Here is an 11573-nt window from a genome sequence, read left to right as displayed (position 1 = left end):
AGGGATTAACTGTGCTCAGGTCCTGGTAGCCCTACGATGTCCAAGGCTGGTGAGTGTCAGTGTCCAGCCTGAGGACATAATATTGCACAAAGGCTGAAAATATTCATATTTCTTATGTTTTGCAGCATTGATTTCAAAAGGGATGCACTCACTGCCCTGGAAAAGCAGCCAGACTGGCACCAGGCAGCACTGGCTTCTAAAGAACATCTGGAATTTAAAAACTCTTGGTTTTGAACAGAACACAGACAAAGGTATTGAAGAGAAACCGTCACAAGTGTCTTTGGAGTAAACTGTAAACTGTATTTCAATTTTTTTTCCCCTGTTTAAATACACATTGGAACAAGCGGATTGAAACAGAAGCTACACGGTCAACACCACTTCATTCCTCCGTGTTTGTCTTCAAACAGAAAGAATAATTAAAATCAGCATACATCATGAATTACTTTAATTTCTATTCACCAACAGGAGGACAAATTCTCACTGGAAACAACTGATGTAAATGCGCTTTCTCAGTTTCGCCCCATCCATAAGTGAGGTTGGAAACATTTCTTATCCCCTCCTAAAATACCCAAGATGAGAAGCTCTCCTGCGCCGGAGCGTGACTGAATACAACAGCAGGTCGCGTCACGTCCATGGAGGGTTTACAATTAACCTTATATATTACACAAATGCTTTCAGGCTCAAAGCCTGACTTAAGAAAGCTACAAGTACAAACTTGGCAACAATTTTGGTGGGAGGCTTCCCGGTCCTGCCCACACGATTCGCTTTGTTGCAGTAGGGGGAAAATACCCAATTAATTAATTAATAGATAAACAAACAAATAAATATATATATATATATACACAGAACCGACTGCAGAAAAACGCTGCTCGTGCAGCGGAGTTGTCAATGTGCCGTGAAGCGACGCACACAATTTAGATGCAGTATATAAAAAGGTCTAGATCATGGAAACATTTATTAAAAAGGCCTGACATATGCTGCTGACTTGAATTAGCTTGCTTTAATTGATTGGAGATGTTTGCTTCCTGGTGGATCCGAGGTGTTTAACAGCGCTGTGCCGTACGGGAGATGTTAGTGAGTCTAAAACATAATGTTTCCTCTCGGGTTCACAACTCAGCTGACGCTCTAGGCTTCCATAAAACAATCTTTTTTTGAATTAAAAAGTGTTCTGTCACTCTAGATTGCTTTCCTCTGTGTTTTCCTCTTAAAACAGTGGGGGGATGTGAACAAGCCCAAGCCTGTTGCTATCTGTTAGCGATTCCCACAGGTAGGAGGTTCACAAGGTGACACGGACTTTGGGAGAACGGGCACAGTTTTAATTTGAAATTAAAACATACAAAGCCATCACAGACCAACACCAGCGTCCTTCTCATTACAGCTGGTGAGCCTGGTTTCAACATACTAAGTCACGTTCATGCTTAGATCAATCAAGTCTAAAATGGAGTCACACAGAAGTCAGATTAAATGCTCCTTTATTAACATTTTGTATCTTCCTGCAACTATTTTCTTGTTGGATTGTGTAGGATAGAAATTCAGCTAATTAAAAAAAAAACAAAACAACTCATTAGACTCTACTTTCCAAGTTATTATAATGATGAGTTTCATGGTTTAGGTGCCACGGTTTAGCAGCAGCACCAAGCCTGGTGCTGGGAGCTGAGTAGAGCGCTTAGTCCAGCCTAAGCCACATGGGCAGGATCAGGACCTTGCAAGATTCTTTGTGAAATAACCAGTTTTTTATCTTATTAATATGGGTCTACTTTCATTTATCACAGGATTTAATAATAATATTTAATAATAAAATGAACTTCAGCCATCGAATGGTCCCGTGCTCCCTGCGCTCCATTGCTTTTGTTCCTAAGGACACACGGTGATTCACTTCTCTGGGCACTCATTGGAACAAATTTTTCAAACTTTTTAATTCTACCATAATTTTGAAAGTCAATGCTGATGTTTAAAACCAACTCCAAGAAAGTAAAAAGCCCACCATTTTTACAGATTAATTTTAATTCTGGTTTTTGGTGCAGCTTTTTGGTGGATGCCCATACTGGCTTGTGGGACATTCTTCACAATCCGCACCAGGACAGGTTGCAGGACAGATGAGGCACCCAAACCAAATCTCATTTTCTGCAGGTGACAGACAGCAGAGCAAAAAAGGAAAAAAAAACACAAACCTGCAAAGTATTTCACTGGTTTGATATGAAAGATTTGAGAGATCATAGAGTCATTTTGGTTGGAAGAGACCCTCAAGATCAGGGAGTCCAACCATAACCCAGCCCAGCTCTGCCCCATGTCCTGAGAACCTCATGTCCGTCTGTCCAACCCTCCAGGGCTGGTGACTCCAGCACTGCCCTGGGCAGCCTGTTCCAATGCCCCACAGCCCTTTGGGGAAGAAATTGTTCCCACATCCAACCTCAGCCTCCCCTGGCGCAACTTGAGGCCGTTTCCTCTGCTCCTGGCGCTTGTTCCTGGGGAGCAGAGCCCGACCCCCCTGGCTCCAAGCTCCTTTCAGGCAGTTCAGAGATCAGAAGGTCTCCGCTCAGCTCCTGTTCTCCAGCTGAACCCCCAGGTCCCTCAGTCTCCATCACACTTGTGCTCCAGCCCCTCACCAGCTCCGTTCCCTTCTCTCCACTCGCTCCAGCCCTCAAGGGTGTTCTTGTCGTGAGGGGCCCAGAACTGAACACAGGATTTATGTGTAAGGATGGAACCAAACTCTTTTCCCCCAGAGTTTGTTTTGATTTACACAGAGACACTTACTCCTGCCTTAAAAACAAAAAGGTTGATGGATTTTAGACACTTCCGCCCTTTAGTAACAGCTGAACCATCTTCAGAATCATGGCTTTGGACAGGAAGGCCTAAATGTCACCAGAAAGCTACTTGTGAAGTGCCGGTTGTTCCGCTGCCAGCCCGGGGAGGTGTGGCACTTGCAAGGGATGGTACCCGTGGGATGAACGCAGAGCAGTCCAGGCACTCTGGCTAACATTACAGTTTCCTATGACAAGTGTTTCACTTGATGAGTATCTGCTCTATCCATCCTCCAAGGGAAGAAATAAACATAGAGAAGCACAAAAGGAGCACTCAGGTAAGGTAAGAAGCTATAATTCTTGACCGGCCATCTCAAAGGAGCACTTTTCTCCCCAAGATACCTCATTCAAAGAATACAGGCAGAAAATGAGGATTCTGCAAAGACATAAATGCACCTTTTCAGCTCAGTGCTGGATGGTGTGTCAGATCCTGAAGAGCTGTTCTCCCAACCCACAGGGTCCCGTGGAGGGGACGGCGCCGCACTCAGAGCGCTGGCCTGCTGGAAGGAATTGTAGCTAAAATGAAGTCAATAACAAAAGAGAAGCGATTCAGATGGGCTGTAACTAAAGGAAGCAAAGCAGCTCCAGGAATAACCAGTTGCTGAGAAAAATCAGCTTCAAGGCACAATGCGCATTTGTAATAAAGGAGCGCAGTAAGAAACAATAAATATAATGAGTGAAATATAACAGTGCAGAAATTAAGGCAGCTTCCTCTTCCTGTGAACAACCTGAAAAATGCAGCAACCTGGCATTTAGGAGAGCAGCGTGTTTTGCTGGTAAAGTGTGGGAGCTGGGGCTGATCGACCCCCCGAGCTGAAAAAGCACCGGTTGTGCCTTTGTGAGCTTCTTGTTTTCTGCATTTTTTAAATTTTCTTTGGAGTACTTTATTTTTCGAAGAAAAGCTCTTGGCTGAATTGCTGCTTCTACAATCAAAGCACGCGCAACGTAAACTCCACTCCCTTTCCTCACCAGATGTATAGGAGCGCATTTCCTCTTCACGCGAACGTTCACGTTTCACGGCAGACGCAGCACACGGGAGCCAGCCCAGCAGTTGGCAGCGCGGAGGGTGGGGGGGGCTCCCTGCAGCCCCCCGGGACAACGGGCAGGAAAGCGATGCTGCGTCTTACCCCACGGGCTCAGAGATCCTTGCAGAGCCACAGCACGGCCCAAACACCAAAGCTCATTGAAGACCCACAGCGGGTGAGCACTGGCCTCCTGCCCTGGCTGGTGTCCACCTCCCTCATCAAATCCCAGCTAATCCCTTGCATAAAGTCACTTCAGCTGAAACGTAAGTAGCCAGAGGGTGGGGACAAGAGATTGAGTTGTACTTCAAGCACTTGGTTGAAAGCAAGCCCATCTAGTGTTTGATTTAGAGAGTAGTAAGGCTGGATTCAAAGCTTAAAGAACCTGCACGGCCACAGCTGCCTGGACTCATCTATCAGTAGCAACCCAGAGCCTCCATGCATATAAACCCATGTAGCTTCATTGGCTTCAGCTGTTTGTTGTTGAGCACGAGGAACCTCAGAGGAGCCGGGAGCTGGGTCCTTGATTTGCTGGCTCAGCTCAGGTGCAGGATGAACATCGGGAGGTTTTTGGTGTAGCTGACAGCTTTACAAATTGATTTTTTAACTGTTTTTGCACATGAATGTAAACCCTCCCAGCCTGCCCTTAGAAAAGTGAGCCCATCCCTTGGGAGATACCCTTGGCTTGGGGTCCAGAGGAGCTCCTGCTGCTTACCCTGCCCCACATCCTGACAATATGGACATCATAGCTTTACTATTTGAGCATGTTCTGGCAGTGGACTGGAATTAAAAGGAACTAACATCTCTTCATTGCTCTCCCTCTCCCCTTCCCACTCAATTAACTGTGTTGCAATATAAATGCGTCCCTGCATAACATCACAGGTTTCAGAATCGCTGTGCTGGTTCAGGGCTGTAGTTGACACGGTGCAGTGTCCCATCAGGACAGAGGCCACAGGGATCTCCATGTTACTCATCCCACTCCCAACAGCTCGGTGAGAGGCAAACCCTTCTTGTCAGTAAACGTGGCCCGTTTCCCTTCCCAGAATCACAATGACTCGGAGCTTTGGCGAAGAAAGTGTAAACAAGTACTGCTCGCTTTCTGCAAATTTGATGTCCTAATTCTTAATGAGCTCTGAGCTCGTTACACACAGTGCTGTGTGCTGGGCTGGCGTGGGGTGGGATGGGGACCCAAGAGCGTCCTGTAGGGACTGATTTGGGACAGCTGGCGGTCAGCAATTCCAGCCTTTTCCTAACGGTGCTATGAGAAATCTTCTCTGTGGAAGGCAGTACTGACACCAGCCACGAACGCAGGGCAGCCACCCTGACTTTACCGCTTATATAGAGTCTGCTTAGTCATTTTCAGTGCAAATGGTGTGCGGACACACTCCAAGCCATGAAGCGCCTCGTGAAGCCGCGGGCTGGGAGCGGGTGAAGGACGTGCGTTGTTTTCCTCTCATCGCCCATGGCAAAGCTCATTCATTCTGCATGGCCGAGATCACAGGAATGGGCAAAAAACTTCCTTTTTTAAAAATTTTTAAAATTTTATTATTTTTTCTCTCCTCCAGAAGCTCCAAGAGGTTGTGAAACCAGATGAGCAGCAAAACACATTTTACGCTGTCAAGAATGACAACCCACAGAAATAGCAAACTGGCATGTTAAGATCAACCAGTTTGCTTTCAGCTCACCTGTCCTCAGAGCACCCTCCATGCCAGCCAAGTGATGTACGATCCATACGTCCTCGTATATAGTGCTGTTTTCAGGGGATATTCTCAAAGACGGGATTTCTACCCTAGCACATGCAGCCTGGCAATACTGCAGGACACATCCACGAAGCCCTTTCAGGTTGTTGTGAGCAATACCCTGAATAATTGAAAAGCAGACAGTGCATCCCTGGGTTTGGCATCTTCCAAGTGCTGCAGCTATTTTAGCATTTCCAGAGCTAAAGAGGCAGCTGAGCCATCCATTCGGCAGCGCTGGATCCGCGCCTTGCCTCGGCTGCTGATGGAGCACCAGCGTTGAAACGCAACGTTAAATGCACAGAAATGCCATATCAAAGGGAGCGAGGCGTGTTTCCCTGTCACGGGCTCGCGGAGGAGGGTGGAGGAAAAGCAGCAGACCAGCAAGAATTCACAACTCGGAGCTTCGCCAGAATTCGCAAGCAGGATGGGCAGGCAGCGCAAACACGCCGGAGGCACAAACGCAGCGTGTCAGACCGGGCTGCAGCGAACAGCTGCAGATACAACCTCCCGACATCTACTGCCGGTTGTGAAGTACCATAAATCATTGCGTAGGAAGGAGAACAGAGTGCTTCATTTTTTGGAACATCTTTTGAACTGTCAAGTGTTCTAGACACCAGAGGTAAAGCTGCAAACAGGCAGAACTTGGTTAATAATAACTGATTAGATTATTTTAAGTCACTATTTTTTATCCGTTTATTATGTTCTTCTCAAATGGACAGCTCAAATCAAACAATTATATAAGTTACAAAAGGCACTGACTTCAATGAGCAATTGTATTTGGGCTTCACCACCACGTCCTCCCTTCCCTGTGTCACAGTGACTTGTATTAAGAGGGGAAATAGTGTGGCAAAACTGATATTTTATTTTATTTTTATATTTTATTTTATTTTATTTTATATTTTATTTTATTTTTCCAGGCAGAGAGACATTTAATTTCCTGCATTTGCATAAACCAAAGCAAACTTGGGGATCTCCGGCATTTTCATGCTGAATGTCCCAATACCATTTACTGAGATGGTCTAAACGTCTTGGTTGAGATTGGAACTGCTCAGTTCATTTTAATTGCAGTTCACTGATGAATTTACTGAGGTTCTCCAGGTGGGGAGAATGGCGGAGAAATACGGGCTGGCCTGGAAGGCATGTGGGAAAAATCACAGTGATGGAAACGGTACTTTGTGCATTCTGACAACCAGCATTAAAAGCCTGAATGTTGCTGGTTTGCCCCAATATGGACTGTGGCTCCAGGCAGCCTGCTGGGCTGTAATGAGGAACAGCCAGAGCCACGTGAACCTCCTCTGTCCCCTGTTCTCTAGAGCTGCAACAGGGCAAAAGTCATTTTGGCTTTGTTGGGTCCCCTAAGCTGCCACAGTGAGGTGTGTTTTCCCCATATGAAATCTGTTAACGAGCACAAAAAGGCATCCGTATAATTAACTTTTCTTTAGACCGTGTTCTCATTGTTTCAGGTGTGAGGAATCTTCCCTTGCACATTATTTGCTTTTACCTCATACAGTTCATATTCTACTCAACAAAGCTGATACATAAACGCCTTTGAATGGCTTTTTGAGCTGTTAACACTGAGAACAGCTTAATTAGGCATGGTGAATTGCAAATGACCTTGTGGGGCTTCTAATGGCTCTGCAAGGCTCTTGCCATCCTGCAGTAGCCGTCTTTCACCTTTAATAGCCGTGACTATAATTTAATATGGAATAGCTATGTAATAATCTAAGTGCAGGCTGTGACTTGTTCTGTACAGTGAGGTGATTATGCCTCGGAATGCAAGACTTTTATGTAAATGTATGATTTAATGAAGAAACGTGGAAGTGGGAAAAAAAAAAATAAAAGCAATGCACACACATAAAAACACATAAAAAAACCCCAAAACACAAACCAAGGAAATAGTGCATCAGTATACGCACAGCTTCCACAAACAGGGATGATTTATCAGTGTGTTCTGGCCACGTCTTAGCAGGCTGCGGTCTCAGAAACACAAGAAAAAGGCACTGAAGAGCTGCAAACCTGTGTTGGGGAGGAGAGGGAAGGAGGTTTGGGGGCAGGAATATCCCAGAATCCCAGGATGTGAGGGGTTGGAGGACCCTGGCAAGCTCATCCAGTGCAATCCCCATGGAGCAGGAACACCCAGATGAGGTTACACAGGAAGGTGTCCAGGCGGGTTGGAATGTCTGCACAGAAGGAGACTCCACAACCCCCTGGGCAGCCTGGGCCAGGCTCTGCCACCCTCACCCCCAACAAGTTTCTTCTCCTCTTTCAGTGGAACCTCCTGTGTTCCAGTTTGCACCCCTTGCCCCTTGTCCTGTCACTGATTGTCACCGTTTGTATGCACTTTGAAAACATACAACAAAACGTCCGGGCAATTCAACATGTAGGATTTTGTGGCCTTTTAGCACAAAATACTGAATACTGAGGCCATGCTGACTGCCCCTAATGACCCTCTTCCCCTTGATATGCCTTGAGATGGCACCGAGGAGAAGTCGTTCCACCAGTTTCCCAGGGAGAAGCGCAGCACACCTGAGACTCCCAGCAATGATGGTCCTTGGGACCACGGTCTGCAAACCGCAATCAGAGCCATGGAAGAACAACTTTCTCAAGTTATTTCAAAGGTCCCAAAATCTTGTTTTCATTAGATTCATGCGCTGTGAATTTTAAGTGGGGGAAGAAAGGAGGAGGAGTAAATTACACAACAAGACTGAAGATCTGCATCAAGGAGCGGTTTGGAAGGCGGTCCGGCTCTTTGGAATAAACCTTTTATTCCAACATCGCTCCTATCCGTGTGACGATGAATGCAGAAATAAAGGTTAAACTAAGGATTCAGGAGACATCGCTGAAGCAAAACAAGAACAAATCAGGAAACATCATTTGACCAATTCTCAGGGTAACATGCACAGGAGACAGCTACTTGGCCAGATGAAATCTGAAATTCTGGATTGCAATGGATGAAATAGCACTAAAATATAAATCTTAGCAAAACCATTAGTCCTGTTTCTAGTATGAAATGCAGTTTGCAGCATATTAACATTCCGACAAGCTCCATCTGCTTAAACCGTGCTTCCTTATAATTTAATTACACAAGGTATCTGTGCCCGAGTCATTAGCAACATTATGAATAATGCGATTCATTAGCAGCGGCCTACATGTGCTGTTTGTTTCTTTTTTCCCTGAGATATGTATCAGTTACTTACAGAGATTGATGTTTTGACAGTCTCCATCTGGGCTATTCTAATACAATTTCCCAGATGTATTTATTCCATTGGAGCGAGCAGGGCGTGCTGCAATCTTCCTCCGAGGGATGGGAACAGCGCTAGAAACGCTCAGACACATGTGCAGTTCCACGGTGTTAGCAGAGTTGTATTTTCTCTGAATAAAAGTCCCTCTTTAGAACTACAAATCATATTCTCTATGCTTTCGTTGGTGCTGCTTCAGCCAATATTTTGAACAGTTCTTTTTCCGAGTTGGGATTGTATCTTTGAAAACAGGCAGCAAAATAAAGAAAGAAATAAATAGATCACTTTCCACATTAACAAAGGAATAAATAGCATTTTTGCGGACAAGCGGTATCAAAAAATAGGAAAAAAACAAATTTCCCAAAAACATTTAATGCCGCACATCTGGATAAAACAAGTGGACAAGTTAATGGTTTCAAGAAAATTTCACCTGCTTTGAAACATCACCTGTTCCAGTGGCAATGAGTTTGTGTGGTAGGATGTTTGTTTTTAGAGTTATCTCTTCAAATAATGTAATAATGTCAAGAGCTCAAGGGCTTTTACAGGCCAGCGGGGATCACTGAACTGAAATTTTGATCTGAAATTATGTCATCAATAAGAGTTTTACACAGGTCACCTGCTTTTCTTTCCCGTTGCTGATTAGAGGCAAGATCACCAGCAATTAATACGTTTTCTAGTGCTGTGACACACCAAACAGGGACTGACCTCCAATTCCCTTCCAGATGGGTCTTTGGTCCTGCCTTGTATCCAGGTGGAAAAAGCAAGATAAATAGTGTTATTTGATGAAGACACAAGAGGCAACGCTGCTGTAAGGGGTTTCAGATGGAAGCTTTGTCCTTTCTGGAAAAACCTACACATTGCGATTGATGAGGAATTAAGGGGTGACAGATTTGGCCTGAATCATCACAAATAATGCATGTGCTATGTTGTTGAGGGTTTAGATTGCGGGGTGACAATAAAACGCTGGCAGGTGTATTGTTAGCCCCCTCTCCCCCTTCCCACTCAGGCCAGGCGATTGGAGGGAAAGAAGGACAGAGAGAAGAGAGCTGGGAAAATTCAAAATGTTTTACTAATGCTGCTGATCAAATAGAGAAAATAATACAAACTGTACCAAACCAACCTGGAAAGTGCCGGCAACAGCAGAGCCGGCAGCCGAAGTCCTGGACTGGACTCTGCAGCCAACCGGAGCTGGATTCAGTCTGTCACTGGCCTCGGTTCGCAGGGACGACTCGCAAGGTCCTCTGCTAATGTCGCCATAAGGAAAAGGGACGAGATCCTCAAGATCTCCCACTTTTATATGAAGTATCACGTGAATGGGATGTTATACTCGGTTGGTCAGTTTTTGGTCACCAGTTTCTCGTTGCCCCTCTCCCGAGATGTCCATCCATCCTTATCAGTGACCTCGCATTCCATTGCTATGGCTACCCAAACATGGATCTGGCTTTCAGGAAAATGCAGCTGATCTGAAGCTTTAGCTGACAGGCATATTCACTACAAGATAAACCTGGTTTTAACAAACCAGGACATACGCAAAGGCAACACTTGTTTCTTGCTAAAATTCAGGCAGTTTTCCGGTTATTCTTCGAAATTTTCTTTTCTTCTGGAAAAAAAAAGAGCAAGTAAGTGAGCTTTCCAGGAGCTGTCCCATGATGGAGAGCAACGGCTTGAACCCACAACCTCTCAATTACTCAAAGTCTGCTCAATTACTCACTACTGATCAGACGGCATTGTTGCATTTACCTGACGAACACATCTGTGCAGACGTTCTTCCGAGAACATTTCGTGTGTACGTGCTTTGAGAAGCAATCGAAAGAATGCAATAAATATGGTAACGAGCAGGTGATGAGGAATCTGATGGAAATAAATTCAGCGCGGCTATGAGGACTAAATGAATGTCTTAGTACATATATAAATCTCCTGCTCTTTATTAAGTCCTGCGAAGATTTATTAAATTTTGTGTGGCTTAAGAAATACAAAAGAACTGTAATAATAAGAGAGAAGAGATTGCACATAATTCACATTTTAATAATGGCCAAATGGGTTGATTGTATCTTTTCTGATATGATGAATATTACAGAATATTACATAAACTACTATTTGTGGAAAATTTATGCAACCCAAAGATGCTCAGCTGGTTCAACCTTAAACAATAAAAATAAATCATTTCGTAGCCTTAAATATCTTTGGCAGCAAGGTTTCTACCTTAAAAGTATTATTTTTATCAGAATCACTTTTTTGTGTGTGTAACATGAATTTATTCAGATGCACTTTTATGAACAGTGTAAAGTTTCGATTTCTTCCCACACAGGGTAAATTGGACTCTGTCACATTTATTCCCAGAGTGCTAATGAGGGTTTGGGATGAGATGTGACCATGAGCATCCGACCACAGATACGTGCGGTAAGAACTTCTGTCCAAGCAGCTGGCGCCACGAAGAAAACATCCAAATAAATCACCTATGGCCATGGTTAGTTCAGGTGCGAGGTGATGAGTGTACAAATGACAGTGAAAATATGTGGACAAACCATGGTTAGATCTTGTGTTTTGCTTAGAAACATCTCCTGGTGTCCTATGGTAGAGCAAGATGGGATGAACTCTAAAACGACGCCGTTCAACACTGTACCCAGCTTTGTGCACTAGAGCTGCAAAATCTAGTTCTGAAAATATAGAACTGTGAGGGAAAATGACTACTTAAAATATGTTACCAAACTGGAGGGGGGCAGCTATCAAAAAGGTTTTCCTGTGGCCAAAGTGTTTTATTTGAAAAAATTG

The sequence above is a fragment of the Columba livia genome, chromosome 5 (genome assembly GCF_036013475.1).
Source record: "Columba livia isolate bColLiv1 breed racing homer chromosome 5, bColLiv1.pat.W.v2, whole genome shotgun sequence".
Taxonomy (NCBI): Eukaryota; Metazoa; Chordata; class Aves; order Columbiformes; family Columbidae; genus Columba; species Columba livia.
Note: the sequence above shows the minus strand (reverse complement) of the source record.